The sequence below is a fragment of the Bufo bufo genome, chromosome 2, assembly GCF_905171765.1.
Source record: "Bufo bufo chromosome 2, aBufBuf1.1, whole genome shotgun sequence".
Classification (NCBI taxonomy): domain Eukaryota; kingdom Metazoa; phylum Chordata; class Amphibia; order Anura; family Bufonidae; genus Bufo; species Bufo bufo.
This window is the reverse complement of record NC_053390.1, coordinates 343,530,686-343,546,163: the sequence shown is the minus strand read 5'-3', so window position 1 is coordinate 343,546,163 and position 15,478 is coordinate 343,530,686. Positions and strand designations below refer to the sequence as shown.

General features: G+C 40.9%; 1 long non-coding RNA gene across 1 annotated transcript; it reads left to right on the top strand.

The window, feature by feature from the left end:
- Positions 1 to 518: 518 nt before the first annotated feature.
- On the top strand, positions 519 to 10,376 carry LOC120991511. The gene is made up of 3 exons (XR_005776700.1): positions 519 to 537; positions 6,762 to 6,766; positions 10,282 to 10,376. It is a non-coding gene; the product is annotated as an uncharacterized LOC120991511 (long non-coding RNA).
- The last annotated feature ends 5,102 nt before the right edge of the window (positions 10,377 to 15,478 follow it).

Sequence of the window (15,478 nt, the reverse complement as noted above, 5' to 3'; positions counted from 1 at the left end):
CCGGCATATGCAGCCGTGCCCCCTTATGATTTTCCGTGCACGCGCGCATGCGCCGTTTCTATACTATTCTGGGCGCTCCATCGGGCGCTTCTGCACATGCGCCAAACTCCGTCCCTTCCTGATTTCATTTATCTTCTATCGCGCATGCTCCAGATCACTGCTCCTCAGTCACAGGGGTAGACTGCGCCTGCGCCCAGATGTTGGAGTTCGGCTAAAGTATGATTACATTATCTATATCCTATAACAGCATGTGTATAGTTAGAACATATTTTCACCATGTTTCTATATCCCAGCCTTTATGTCCTAAGGGTGCCCTCTATATTAATGGTTCTCTGGATATTTCGATGTTATCTCTATATCCCTAATGGGTACCCATCTCTGACACATATATATACATATATACGCTTGAGAAAGGCTCGCAAGAGCTGAAACGTCGCAAACTTTGCCATAACATGGGTGAATAAACTGCTTTGATTTTTTCATCACATATTGGAGTGCAGTCCTGCTTTCTATTCGATTATATATATATAGATATATGTGTGATTTATCCTCAAGTATGTACTTCATTTCTAGGACACTTCGAAAATGGTTTTTATTATTATTACTTGTACACACATATATGTCACTGTCACTATTGTTTTAATGGGATTTGCACCTCTCTACAGGCTTCAATGGTGATGGTCTTCCACCCATGGGACTACTACTAGGCCAATATAAGACTAGTGCTAAAGTTTAGCCAATCAACCTGCCTCCATCATCCTTATTGATGCCAGAAGTTTGCACTTAAAATCTGCTGCTATTAAATGTGTTTGAAGTTCTGTTCTATGTTGCAATTAGTAAAAAAGACTAAACCTACAAAAATCCTGCACAAAGGAGCACAAAGATACCATGCCCAATGTAATATTTAAATATATAATCAATTTATAAAATAAACAATCAAAAAATACAAGATTTAAAACATAAAAATGGGACAAACATCGGAAAGGGTAACATTGAACACAATAGCTGTAGACTAACCACTGGTTTCAATACACCCGAAGAAGATGTAAAACATGTCAAAAATACCAAGGAGAAGGAGGAAGAATATCCATATTTGCACCAATAAATAACAGTAACTCAAAAAATAGTTAAACATCCATATGAGAAGGGGGGGGGGGGGGGCGTCGTATTCGACCAACACTTATCAAGGTGTTCTCTGACCACTATAGATTTCTTCTTCCCCCCATCAAGTCTATAGGTGGGTTTTTGTTGGTGGGAGTTTTGGGTATGATATTGATGTAGCCTCATAAATTATGGTATTTGGAGGGTCGAATAGGACATCCCACTCTTTCTTATGTGGATGTTTAACAATTTTTTGTGCTACTGTCATTTATGGGTGTGATCATGGATATACTTCCTCACTTCCTCCTTCTCACCTTGGTATGTTTGACATGTTTTATAACTTCTTCGGGTGTATTGAAACTGGTGGTCAATGCACCCTTTCTGATGTTTGTCCCATTTTTATGTTTTTGATCATGTATTGTTTGTCTATTTAATAAATTGATTAGAGAAGAGTGAATCGAAGCTGACAAAGTGGAATTCGATCCAAATTTCAGGAAAAATTTGATTCGCAACGAATGTGAATTTCCTCGCGCTTTGTAATAACGAATCACAATTTTACTAAAATGGCAGCTACACGTGTGAGGACTGAGAACATGGGGCAAGGGACTCTGGGAAGGCTGGATTACCCAGATTGGCATGCCTTAATGCAGCCAATCAGCAGCCAGCCAGCCCTGTGATGTCACAGCCCTATAAATACGGCAGACATTTTAGATTCGGCCATTTTCCAGCTTTCAAAGTGCAGCGACAGGCGTGTGAAGGCGCTAGGGAAAGCTATTGGAAAAACCTCTATGTTTAAAAAAAAAACTGAAAAAAGGATTTATAAGTGCAGGGAAGGGATAGGGAGGAATGATTTCACAGCATCTTAGTGCAGGGAGAGACGTCAGAAGGCGCTAGGGACATTGATAGGAAAGCGATTTACAAGTGCAGGGAACGATTATTTGGGGGATCCAAATAGTCATTAGAGAGCTCTCTCATTCCAGCTTTTTGTTATTGGGCTGCAAGTTTTATGTTGGAAAGCCTTTAGTGGCTTATATCTTAGTATCCTATTCAGTACGATAAGAAAAATATATACGCATTTCACTTCTGCAGTTATTTCTGTTGAAAGCGTATAGGGGCGTATTTCAGTACAACAAGAAAAATATATACGCACTGCACTGTTGCATTTATTTCTGGTCAAAGCGTATAGGGGCATATTACAGTAAAAAAAGAAAAATATATACGCACTGCACTGTTGCAGTTATTTCTGATGAAAGCGTATAGGGACGTATTACAGTTAAAATAGACAAATATATGTGCACTGTTCCAGTTATTTCTGGTGAAAGCGTTTAGGGGCGTATTACAGTAAAAAAATATATATATACGCACTGCACTGTTGCAGTTATTTATGTTAAAAGTGTATAGGGGCGTATTACAGTAAAAAAAAAAGAAAAAATCTATGCAAACTGCGGTGTTGCAGTTATTTCTGTTAAAAGCGTATAGGGGCGTATTACAGTAAAAAAAGAAAAATATATACACACTGCACTGTTGAAGTTTTTTTCTGTTGAAGGCGTATAGGGGCGTATTTCAGTACTACCAGAAAAAAATATAAGAACTTCACTATTTATTTGTTTTCTGGTTAAAGCGTATAGTGGCTTATTTCATTCCAACAAGAAATATATATTCTCAGGTCACTTCTGCAGTTATTTCTGATGAAAGAGTATAGGGGCGTATTACAGTAAAAAAAGACAAATATATACGCACTGCACTGTTGCAGTTATTTCTGTTGAAAGCATATAGGAGCGTATTTCAGTAAAAAAAAGACAAATATATATATGCACTGCACTGTTGCAGTTATTTCTGGTGAAAGCGTATAGGGGCATATTACAGTAAAAAAAGAAAAATATATATACGCACTGCACTGTTGCAGTTATTTCTTGTGAAAGTGTATAGGGGTGTATTTTAGTACTGCAAGAAAAGATATATAGGCACTTCACTCTTTAATTTTTTTCTGGTCAAAGCGTGCAGTGGCCTAATTCAATCCAACAAGAAATATATATTCTCAGTTTACTGCTACAGTTATTTCTGGTGAAAGCATATAGGGGCGTATTTCAGTACTGCAATAAATATATACAGTCAGGTCCATAATTATTGTGATATCGACAAAATTCTAACATTTTTGGCTCTATACACCACCACAATGGATTTGAAATGAAACGAACGAGATGTGCTTTAACTGCAGACTGTCGGCTTTAATTTGAGGGTATTTACATCCAAAACAGATGAACGGTGTAGGAATTTCAACAGTTTGCATATGTGCCTCCCACTTGTTAAGGGGCCAAAAGTAATGGGACAACTGGCTTCTCAGCTGTTCCATGGCCAGGTGTGTGTTATTACCTCATTATCCCAATTACAATGATCAGATAAAAGGTCCAGAGTTCATTTCAAGTGTGCTATTTGCATTTGGAATCTTTTGCTATTAACTCTCAAGATGAGATCCAAAGAGCTGTCACTATCAGTGAAGCAAGCCATCATTAGGCTGAAAAAACAAAACAAACCCATCAGAGAGATGGCAAAAACATTAGACATGGCCAAAACAACTGTTTGGAACCTTCTTAAAAAGAAGGAACACACCGGTGAGCTCAGCAACACCAAAAGACCCGGAAGACCACGGAAAACAATTGTTGTGGATGACCAAGGAATTCTTTCCCTGGTGAAGAAAACACCCTTCACAACAGTTTGGCCAGATCAAGAACACTATCCAGGAGTTAGGTGTATGTGTGTCAAAGTCAACAATCAAGAGACAACTTCACCAGAGTGAATACAGAGGGTTCACCACAAGATGTAAACCATTGCTGAGCCTCAAAAACAAGAAAGCCAGATTAGAGTTTGCCAAACGACATCTAAAAAAGCCTTCACAGTTCTGGAACAAATTCCTATGGACAGATGAGACCAAGATCAACTTGTACCAGAGTGATGGGAAGAGAAGAGTATAGAGAAGGAAAGGAACTGCTCATGATCCTAAGCATACCACCTCATCAGTGAAGAATGGTGGTGGTAGTGTCATGGCGTGGGCATGTATGGCTGCCAATGGAACTGGTTCTCTTGTATTTATTGATGATGTGACTGCTGACAAAAGCAGCAGGATGAATTCTGAAGTGTTTCAGCCAATATTATCTGCTCACATTTACCAAATGCTTCAGAACTTATTGGATGGCACTTCACAGTGCAGATGGACAATGACCCAAAGCATACTGCAAAAAGCAACCACAGAGTTTTTTAAGGGAAAAAAGTGGAATGTTATGCAATGGCCAAGTCAATCACCTGACCTGAATAAGATTGAGCATGCATTTCACTTACTGAAGACAAAACTTAAGGGAAAATGCCCCAAGAACAAGCAGGAACTGAAGACAGTTGCAGTAGAGGCCTGGCAGAGCATCACCAGGGATGAAACCCAGCATCTGGTGATGTCTATGCGTCCCAGACTTCAGGCTGTAATTGACTGCAAAGGATCTGCAACCAACCATTGAAAATTGAAAGTTTGATTTATGATTATTATTCTGTCCCATTACTTTTGGTCCCTTAACAAGTGAAAGGCACATATACAAACTGTTGTTATTTCTACACCGTTCACCTGATTTGGATGTAAATACCCTCAAATTAAAGCTGATAGTCTGCAGTTAAAGCACATCTTGTTCGTTTCATTTCAAATCCATTGTGGTGGTGTATAGAGCCAAAAATGTTAGAATTGTGTTGATGTCCCAATATTTATGGACCTGACTGTATATGCACTTCACTCTTTAATTTTTTTCTGGTCAAAGCGTATAGGGTCGTATTTTAGTACAAGAAAAATATATTCTCTGTGCATTTCAGCAGTTCATTGTAGTGAAAGCGTTTATTGGCCTATTTTAGTACAATAAGAAAAAGCTATTTGTCGCTTTTTGGGGTGTTTTAATTTCCATTTCATTTGTTTAGTTCAGCTACAAGTATGTCAGGCAGAGAAGTGCCAGGCCATGCACAGAGGAGTGGCAGTGGCCTGAATGTTTCTGGCGCAAGCAGAGGTCGCAGCAGAGTAAGGGGTCGTGGCAGCAGTAGTCACTCGCAGCGAGTCGTATCTTGACCAGAAACCCTGTGGTTCTTGATTGGTTAACTCAGTCATCCACATCATCCCAAGTGACATCAGAAACCCCCAGCCGACAGTTGGTGGGTTCGTCAGAGACAACGCTTAGTTGGCATGGCCTGGGAGTAGGCCCTGTGCCCTCCCCTGTCCTCAACCTGCCTCTGGCCTTTTCTGTTCCACAAGCGCAAGAAGAACTACATGCAGTGGGCTCAGCTTCACTTTTCAGTGAGGATAAGCTACTAGAGGACAGTCAGCAGCTACTGCCCAGCCAAGATGTGGAGGAGACTTCTGCCATTTCCTCCACTAGGCAGGCAAGTAGTGATGAGGAGAGTAGCACGGGAGCTTGTGTTGCGAGTGGTTAGGCTCCTGACCCAGAGGCCGCTAAGGAGGACATCAGTGATGTGCAGACACTACTCGATGATGATGAAGCCGATCGCACTTGGGAGCCGGGTGAAGAAGGGGCTCCGTCATCATCAGGAGAAGAGGGTGACAGCTTGACTGTAAGGCTGCAGCTGAGCCAGGAAGTCGCTAGCGTGGCCAGGAGTCAGCAGGGTAGCAGCAGTGGGAGTTTGAGAGACAAACATGCCCAGGGTAGACCACCTGCTTTGCAGCAGCATACATGCCCAGGAAGTAGTGGTGCAGGGGTTCACAGAGGCAGCGGTGGTAACAATCAGTCAGTGCGGACTGTTGGGGGGAAAATCACCTACTTGGCGGTGTGGTATTTTTTTTCAAAGTGTAAATGTGGCCATATGTCGCATCTGTGGGCAGAAGGTGAAGCATGGCCAGGGTGCCAATGTTGGCATCGCCATACAGTGGCCTGGGAGAAACGTGGCTCCGATGTGGTGGTCCAGCCTGCCACAGCAACCACTGCATCAGCCAGTGGCACGCACCAGGTTTCAGGCAGTCAAGGCTCCACCACCTCAGCCGAAGGGAGCTGTCTGTCATTCCCATCTTCTGCTGGTCCAGATGCTCCTGCTCCTTGTACTCCTCATCAGTCATTCCATCAGCAATCGATCACCAAAGCGATTGCCAAGAGACAGAAGTATGCGTGCATTCATCCAATGGCGCAGAAGATGAACGTGCTCCTGTCCAAGTTGCTGGTGCTACAGTCTCTCTTTCCAAGTGGAGGACTCTGCACCTTTCAGAGAACTGATGGCTTGTGCCGAGCCGAGGTGGAGAGTCCTAAGCCGTCATTTCTTTTTGAAAAAGGCAGTACCAGCTCTGCACAAATATGAAGAACAGAAGGTGGGCCAGTCCTTGAGCCTGTCAGTGTCTGCCAAAGTGCTTGGCAGCGCCAATGTGTGGTGCTGTATATACGGTCAGGGACAATACATGTCCTTTACGGCCCTCTACAGACTCTGTCATTGTGCCACTCTTTCAAAGTGTTTTTTTTCCGGTACAAATGATGGGTGACTGAAAAACTCCTTTTGCTGTATGGACCGAATGACATTGTGTGAGGTCATGTGACGTCTGAAAGTGTGAGGAAATTATAAAATTATGAAACAACAAATATACAAAGTGCATGAAAACAATGACAACCTCTTGATGCTACTGCCACCTCCAGAATCTGTCATTGTGCCACTCGGTGGCCTCATCATACTGCTTCCACCTACAGACTCTGTAATTGTGCCACTGGTGGCCTTCTCATGATGCTGCTGCTGCATCCGCCACCTCCAGACTCTGTCATTGTGCCACTCAGTGGCTTTCTCCTGATGCTGCCACTTCCAGACTCGGTCATTGTGCCACTCAATGGCTTCCTCATACTGCTGCCAACTCCAGACTCTGTTATTGCGCCACTCGGTGGCCTCCTGATACTGCTGCCAACTCCAGACTCTGTCATTGTGCTTCTCAGTGGCCTCCTTATACTGCTGCCAAATCCAGACCCTGTCATTGGGCCACTCTGTGGTCTCCTCATGCTGCTTGCATCTCACCACTGTGTCATAGGTCCACACTGTGGACTTTTCATATGGTTCCCACCCTCCCTACTTCATGACTGGTCCACTATTTTGCCTTTCAGCCTGGCTGACATCATCTATTTGACCTTTCTTCTGATCTGTCAAAGGAAGGAAAAATGAGACGCACAACAGGTCATGTCTGTGTAGCAGCTGTAAGGCCTATATGGTCCCATCAGAATTGGCTTATGATTTGGTTGCCAAAAGCAGGCGTGGGTAGAAAACACAGAAGACATGCAAATATTCCATTCACGTGTCATCTGTTTTACATCCACTCAATTTTTTTTTTTTGCCATTAGCAATACTGATGGATTATTGAGCAAATGCTAACCGAGTGAAGATGTATGCTCCACAGACAGGATCCGTTTTTGTGGGTTTTTCTGACGGGTCAGAGGAAGGGTAAAATAATCAGTGACGTCAACACAAATTTACTGCTGACACCCTCTCCACTCTGTCAGAGGGGATCTACTTGTATAAGCGTTTAATAGAACAGGTTCTGTAGACATCTATGTGGAATTAGCTGACGACGGTGTAAAAGGAGTGCGCTCTTTCATGCTACAGTAGGATCTTGGGTCTCTGCACAGTTCTTTATCCCTGGCGCTAACATCAACCTGTAAGGCTGAGTTCACACTTGAGTTATTTGGTCAGTTTTGGCCCCGAGACTACCCAAATAAGTGAAGTGTGCAGTGATTCTAACAGCGATGCCTGTCATCTGTATGTCATACGGACTCACAGTATTATTTCACTACCAAAGCAGACTCCCTATGCGTGTTGCTACAAGGCACAGTGTTCTACACCACTATAAGGCTCTCAACAGCCAGGAAATAGACGCTTTTTAACTCGATTCGCCGCAAATAAATTCGGATCAAAGCTAATTTTTCCCAAAAATCTTGCGAACCATCCGATTTGAATTTTTGGAAAATTCGCTCATCTCTAAAATTGATGATATATTTAAATATTACATCGGGCATGGTGTCTTTGTGCTCCTTTGTGGACCATTTTTGTAGGTTTGGTATTTGTTAAGTTGACACGCCCACATGGTTATGTTTATGAGGCTATGTGTTGTTTCTAGTAAAAAAGACTGTTATACATTTACTGGCCTCATTCTTCAAAGATCATTTCTACTGTCCGGAATCCCAAGAAGTAACGGCCTAAGGGAGTACACTATGACATAACACTTCATCATGACTATTACCACTCCCATCCTGTGCACCAGCTCTTCCAAGGCTCACTGCATATATTTTTAATATTTTTGAATAAAAGGTGCTATTAATTTTCATTTCATGTGGGATTTATTTAATACATAGGTTTTGTTCATTAAGATTATGTCATGTCCTTTAGGTCTTTTTTATATAAAAGTTTTATTCAAGGTTGGTTTTTGTACATTATTTTTAGTTGTATTTAGGCTACTTTATACTCGCATTTTGTGCGGATCCGTTCAGATAATACAACTATCTGCATCCGTTCAGAACAGATCCGTTTGTATTATCTTTAACATAGCCAAGACGGACCCGTCTTGAACACCATTGAAAGTCAACAGAGGACATATCCGTTTTCTATTGTGCCAGATTGTGTCAGTAAAAACGGATCTGTCCCCATTGACTTACATTGTGTTCCAGGACGGCTCAGTTTCATCAGATGGACCGAGCGTTTTGGTGTCCGTCTCCAAAGTGGAATGGAGACTGAACTGATGCAAACTGATGCATTCTGAGCGGATCCTTTTTCATTCAGAATGCATTAGAATGCAAACTGATCCGTTTTGGACCGCTTGTGAGAGCCCTGAACGGATCTCATAAATGGAAAGCCAAAACGCCAGAGTGGAAGTAGACTTACATTGATGACCTATCCTCAATATCAGATAGGCAGGGGTCTGACTCCTGGCACCCTCGCCAATCAGCTGTTTGCAAAGGAGGTGAGCCCTGCTTCCTCTTCATAATTTACCTGCATGTCGTCTTGCTTGCAGCTGTGGTGCAGTGTAATTGCAAGTGTTTGTCCCATTCATAATTTCTCTGCACTATCTCTACAAGTGAGACAATGGGCAACAATCCTAAAGAGAAAACAGTTGATCAGTGGTGGTCCTGGGAGTTATACCCCTGCCAATCTGATATTGATGGCCTATTCTGAGGATAGGTCATCAATATAAACCCACTATACAACTCTTTTAAGGCTGGCTTGTGAAATGCCAGTCTTCATAAATGTCCCTCAGTAGGGATGGTATGGGATGACATGAACCGCACTAAGAAAAATCTGCCAACAAGCGCTATGTGTACATTGGAATGCCTTATAGACTGCTGGAAAAGTATCCCTTATGACATGAATTGAAAGAATGCCAAAAGTGTGCCAAGCTTTTGTCAAGGGAAGTATCTAGATTTTAATATTACATTACTTGCATCTTATTGAACGACTTCTGACATCAGCAGCATCCACAAGTTCCTATTTTGTAATTTACATCACAAACTAGAAATCCTGATAGCCCAGTGTTATTTCCTACTTTCCAATAAGCAATAAAAAAATGATGGTATCCATTAGGTTCCATTAATGCCAAATTATAGTAATGCTGTAGAAAATATTTTTTTATGTACTGTCTAATGGGATTTGTATAGCTACTGTGCATATGGAGTATACATTCATGCATCATGTTATTTTATCAGCTGAAATAATGAGGTTAAGTTAATTCATTTCAGAAATATAAGGGGCCAATTGATTTCTTGCACTGAATAAGAGCTTAGCTAAATTTTGGCAGCTTAAAGAATTCAAATGGAAAACATGCCAGCAGTATAGTCGAATGCATTATCACACACATCCCTATTGCATAGCTGTGTCTCATAATATGCCACAACATTGGCAAGCACAGCTCACAGCTCTTTAAGAATGAGAGGAGGCTCATGAATAATGGTTGAATCAGGGAAGTGATAATTAAATAAGACAACTGAATGCCAATGGACTCCCCAGTGGAAAATACTCTTCAGCTGAAATTGTCTCTACCTTCCATTCCATTCAGCATTAGTACTGCTGCACAGTTCATTACTAAACACATCTTTAAGAATGCAGTTTTCACAGTAATATATAATATTGGAAGCCCTTAAAACACCCTTAATGGCATTTCCAAAGAACATATTTTAATATACCCAGTGGCGATCAAAATTAGAGAACAACACACAATTTCCGAAATGTCAAGGTCATAGTGTAGTCCTATGTGAATATATCCTAACATGAGTAAAATAGCAGTATTTTAAGATTATTTCCTAAATTGTATTTATTCTAAAGCACAGAATAAAAATGTAAATGAGATAATTGAAAAAGAACACTGATCAAAATTATTGGTGTTAATCTGGCAAATGGTGCTAATTTCCTTAATGATAAGACAAACCCTATTTAACTAGCAGCCTAACTTTCTAGTTTTCACTGACTTTGACAAAATGGTGTGCCGTTCCAAAGTGACTGAAACCCTCCGGCAGCAGGCTGTCCAGATGAAGGTCAAAGGGGTGACCCTATCAACCATACCAAGAGAAGTTGGTCGTTCCAAGTCTGTGATTTCTAGCATATTGCATCTTTACAACATCACAAACTCATTCAAGTCCCCTAAGAAGGCTGGTCGTCCTCGAAAGACAAATGCAAGAGAGGACAGGATAATGCGGAGAATCTCCATGGGTAATCGTTTCAACACTGCAGCTGGAATTGCTCGCCAGTTCAGCACCGAACAGGGTAAGGATCTGTCTCATCATACAGTGTCTCGACATTTAAGAACATTTGAACTGAAAGCCCACTCTGCAGTGACCAAACCTCTCCTTAGCAGAAAGAATCAAAAGGCTAGACTCACCTTTGATGAGGAACATGTTGTGTGAACAGAGGAGAAGTGGTCCAGAATTAATTTTAGTGATGAAAGCAAGTTTAATTTATTTCGGTCTGATGGGAAACATTATGTTCGTCGACAAACTAGGGAAAGACTGAACCCAAAGTGTGTAAAGAAGTGAGTGAAAGGTGGAGGAGGAAGTGTCATGGTTTGGGGAATGTTTTCTGCAGCAGGAGTTGGACCTCATACAGCTGCATGGCAGAGTGAATGCAAGTGTGTATCAGAACCGTCTTCAACAACACATGGTTCCTTCCTTGCGTTCATTACGCAGGACAATGCCCCCTGTCACTCAGCAAAACGGGTAAAGCAGTTCCTTGAAACTGAAAACATTGAAACAATGAAATGGCCACCCCAGAGTCCTAATCTAAACCCAATAAAAAACCTCTAGAAAATCTTTGGTGACAAAGTTATGGTCAAGAAACCCACAACAGTCACAGAACTGTTTAAGAGACTGAAAGAAGAGTGGACCAAAATCAAACCAGAGCAGTGTGAGAGACTAGTGATGTCCTGTGGCCGCAGATGTGCTGAAGTGATTCAAAGCAAGGGCCTGTACACTTCCTACTGATTGGTGACTGTTGTAACCTTCAGAAAATTTAGTTAGAAACTTTCTCTGTGCTACAATCATTGCTGTTCTCTAAATATGATCATCAGGTTTTTTGAAAAATAAAGGTTTTATGTTGATATACTTGTATATCCCTTACAAAAAATCCTTCAAATGATGATCAATGTAGATTACATTATTTCTGAAAAAATCAAGTGTTCATAAATTGTTCTCTAATTTTGATTGCCAGTTGTACTTTATCTTTGAATTGTCTATGAGTAAAAAGAAATGTACATATCCTGGCCATTATTTAGTTTTAATATAACTGGAGGATTTTCTTCCCTAGGAAATAATGTTCAGTCACAAGCAAATTGATCTCTTGTTGTTGTGAATGGATTTACCCAAAAATTTGTCAATAGGCACCAAAAACGCAGTGGTCATTTTGATATGCCCGTAATTGCCACAGCAATGTACAAAGAGACCATCAGGGATCACAGAACCTGTGGCAGTAGAACAATTGGGGGTTTTAACCCGTTAACGACCACCACATAGTGTTTGTACAGCAAAGGATTTCTTCTCATGTGCCTCGTTTTTATGGTGGAACTTCAGAATGGGATTGAAGTGTATGTTGCAATCAAAACGCATGGGCTGTTTCTAACAGCCTTGGGAATTAGGCTCTGATCCTACACCAATAATGTTGGTCTCGGAGAACCAATGCTTAACTGCTGCAGCAGGGGGGCTAACACAGACTAACAGGCCTGCCACAAGCATTTGCTTATTAGACTAGTGGCATGTTTATTAGGCCAGAAGTATAGCTAAATAGGTTGTTTGTTAATACAGGAAATAATGCTTTGAAATACTATATATATATCAAAGCATTATAGAATCGATCCTAAAAAAAAAAAAGCAAAAAATTAAATCAATAAATGATATGTACTACATGTAGAAACTGCAAACCTTTATTTCAAAAAAGTCATTTTACATCTTACTCCAGTGCATTTTTTGTTTAGTAAGGGTGGTGCATAAAGCTTTCCCGTGAATGTAAAAGTGGCTTTAGGACACTTTTATTGTACGGAATGGTCAGCAATTTGGAAAATTGTCGCTAAGGATATGCTCGCTGAGCTGTGAGCATTGTCGCCTAGCAATGGCTCTTGCAAAAGCCATAGACTAGACAGCAATAACAATATATAAAGCTCATACTTTCAGTAAAAATCAACAACAATTTTCTTATTCATTTAATATTCAGTATAGTCTCAGAACAGGATCCATCCAGTGACGTCAAAGAAAGCAGTGACGTGGATGACTCACATCACTGTCACCATCTTCCACCCTATGGATACAGTGGCCAATAAGTGCTGATGGTTGCCTAAGCCACAGATGGGAACCCAGGGTACTTCTGATGATCAGCAAGGGTAAGTTATGACATGACATACAGTACAGATGTATGTCACACATGCAGAAAGCCTCTGAGGATCCTGTGCAGAGAATAGGAGTGGAAGTAGCCATGATGAGATGTTGTGTCATGGTGTACTCCCTCAGTCTATTGCTCCCTATGGTTCAGTGCAGTGAAAAGCTGATGTGAAGGAATCAGACAGATGTAGAAGAACAAACTGTTTTAATTACTGAGTTACAATGAGTTACAGCACATCAAGCTGTCATCAGTACGAGGTGTATTGTCCCTATCCTCAGATTATGAGGTATGGTGGCAGGTTAGATGGCAGAAAATAGCACTGTTGATGCAGGCTTTTGAGTGTGCCTTTTCTTAACTGTGGTTCTGAGTGTCTTAACTTGTTATCCCTCACCTGCAACGGAGTCTGTATAACTTTAGTGCTGATCACTATGCTGTAAATGCTGTAGCTTGCAGATCTTCTGTGGCCTGGGATCCTACAGTGTCCCTGGATTAGTGGTCCTCACAGGCAAGCTGTATCTTCAGTCCCAAGGCCCATGGAGCAGGAGTAGAAGGACATGTTCTCTTACTCTAGGATTGCTAAGCTAACTCCAACTAGAACTCTCTAGTGAGGGAAGCAGTGTAATGGAAAGTCCCATTCCTAATATCAACCATATCTTATAATTCTGAATCATACGGGAGATACATGTAAACACTCCTTAACCTATATGATTGGTCTGGCAAGCTATTTATCCTACAATGTAATTTGATGGAAATGCAAGCACCAGAGTGGATATAAAAAAGGAGAAGTATCATCATTTGCTTCTTTTTTAATCCAACTCAGTGATTTTAACCTAAGCTTGAACATGGGATATAAAAGCAATGGATATTTGCTATGTTTGTATGTCATATACAGTACAGACCAAAAGTTTGGACACACCTTCTCATTCAAAGAGTTTTCTTTATTTTCATGACTATAAAAATTGTAGATTCACACTGAAGGCATCAAAACTATGAATTAACACATGTGGAATTATTTACATAGCAAACAAGTGTGAAACAACTGAAAATATGTCATATTCTAGGTTCTTCAAAGTAGCCACCTTTTGCTTTGATTACTGCTTTGCACACTCTTGGCATTCTCTTGATGAGCTTCAAGAGGTAGTCCCCTGAAATGGTTTTCACTTCACAGGTGTGCCCTGTCAGGTTTAATAAGTGGGACTTGCCTTATAAATGGGGTTGGGACCATCAGTTGCGCTGTGGAGAAGTCAGGTGGATACACAGCTGATAGTCCTACTGAATAGACTGTTAGAATTTGTATTATGGCAAGAAAAAAGCAGCTAAGTAAAGAAAAACAAGTGGCCATCATTACTTTAAGAAATTAAGGTTAGTCAGTCAGCCGAAAAATTGGGAAAACTTTGAAAGTAAGGGCTATTTGACCATGAAGGAGAGTGATGGGGTGCTGCGCCAGATGACCTGGCCTCCACAGTCACCGGACCTGAACCCAATCGAGATGGTTTGGGGTGAGCTGGATCGCAGAGTGAAGGCAAAAGGGCCAACAAGTGCTAAGCATCTCTGGGAACTCCTTCAACACTGTTGGAAGACCATTTCAGGTGACTACCTCTTGAAGCTCATCAAGAGAATGCCAAGAGTGTGCAAAGCAGTAATCAAAGCAAAAGGTGGTTACTTTGAAGAACCTAGAATATGACATATTTTCTGTTGTTTCACACTTGTTTGTTATGTATATAATTCCACATGTGTTAATTCATAGTTTTGATGCCTTCATAGTCATGAAAATAAAGAAAACTCTTTGAATGAGAAGGTGTGTCCAAACTTTTGGTCTGTACTGTATGTCTATCTATCTATCTACAGTGGATATAAAAAGTCTACACACCCCTGTTAAAATGTCAGGTTTCTGTTCTGTAAAAACATGAGACAAAGATAAATCATTTCAGAATGTTTTCCACTTTTAATGTGACCTATAAACTGTACCACTCAATTGAAAAATAAACTGAAATCTTTTAGGTGGAGGGAAGAAAAAAAATATATATAATGTGGTTGCATAAGTGGGGATGTAGCTGTGTTCAGAATTAAGCAATCACATTAAAAATCATGTTAAATAGGAGTCAGCATACACCTGCCATAATTTAAAGTGCCTCTGATTAACCCCTAATAAAGTTCAGCTGCTCTAGTTGGTCTTTCCTGAATTATTTTTTTTTTGCATCCCACAACAAAAGCCATGGTCCACAGAGAGCTTCCAAATCATCAGAGGGATCTCATTGTTAAAAGGTATCAGTCAGGAGAAGGGCACAAATTTTTTTCCAAGGAATTAGATATACCATGGAACACAGTAAAGACAGTCATCATCAAGTGGAGAAAATATGGCACACCAGTGACATTACCAAGAACTGGATGTCCCTCCAAAATTGATGAAAAGACGAGAAGAAAACTGGTCTGGGAGGCTACCAAGAGGCCTACAGCAACATTAAAGGAGCTGCAGGAATATCTGGCAAGTACTGGCTGTGTGGTACATTTGACAACAATCTCC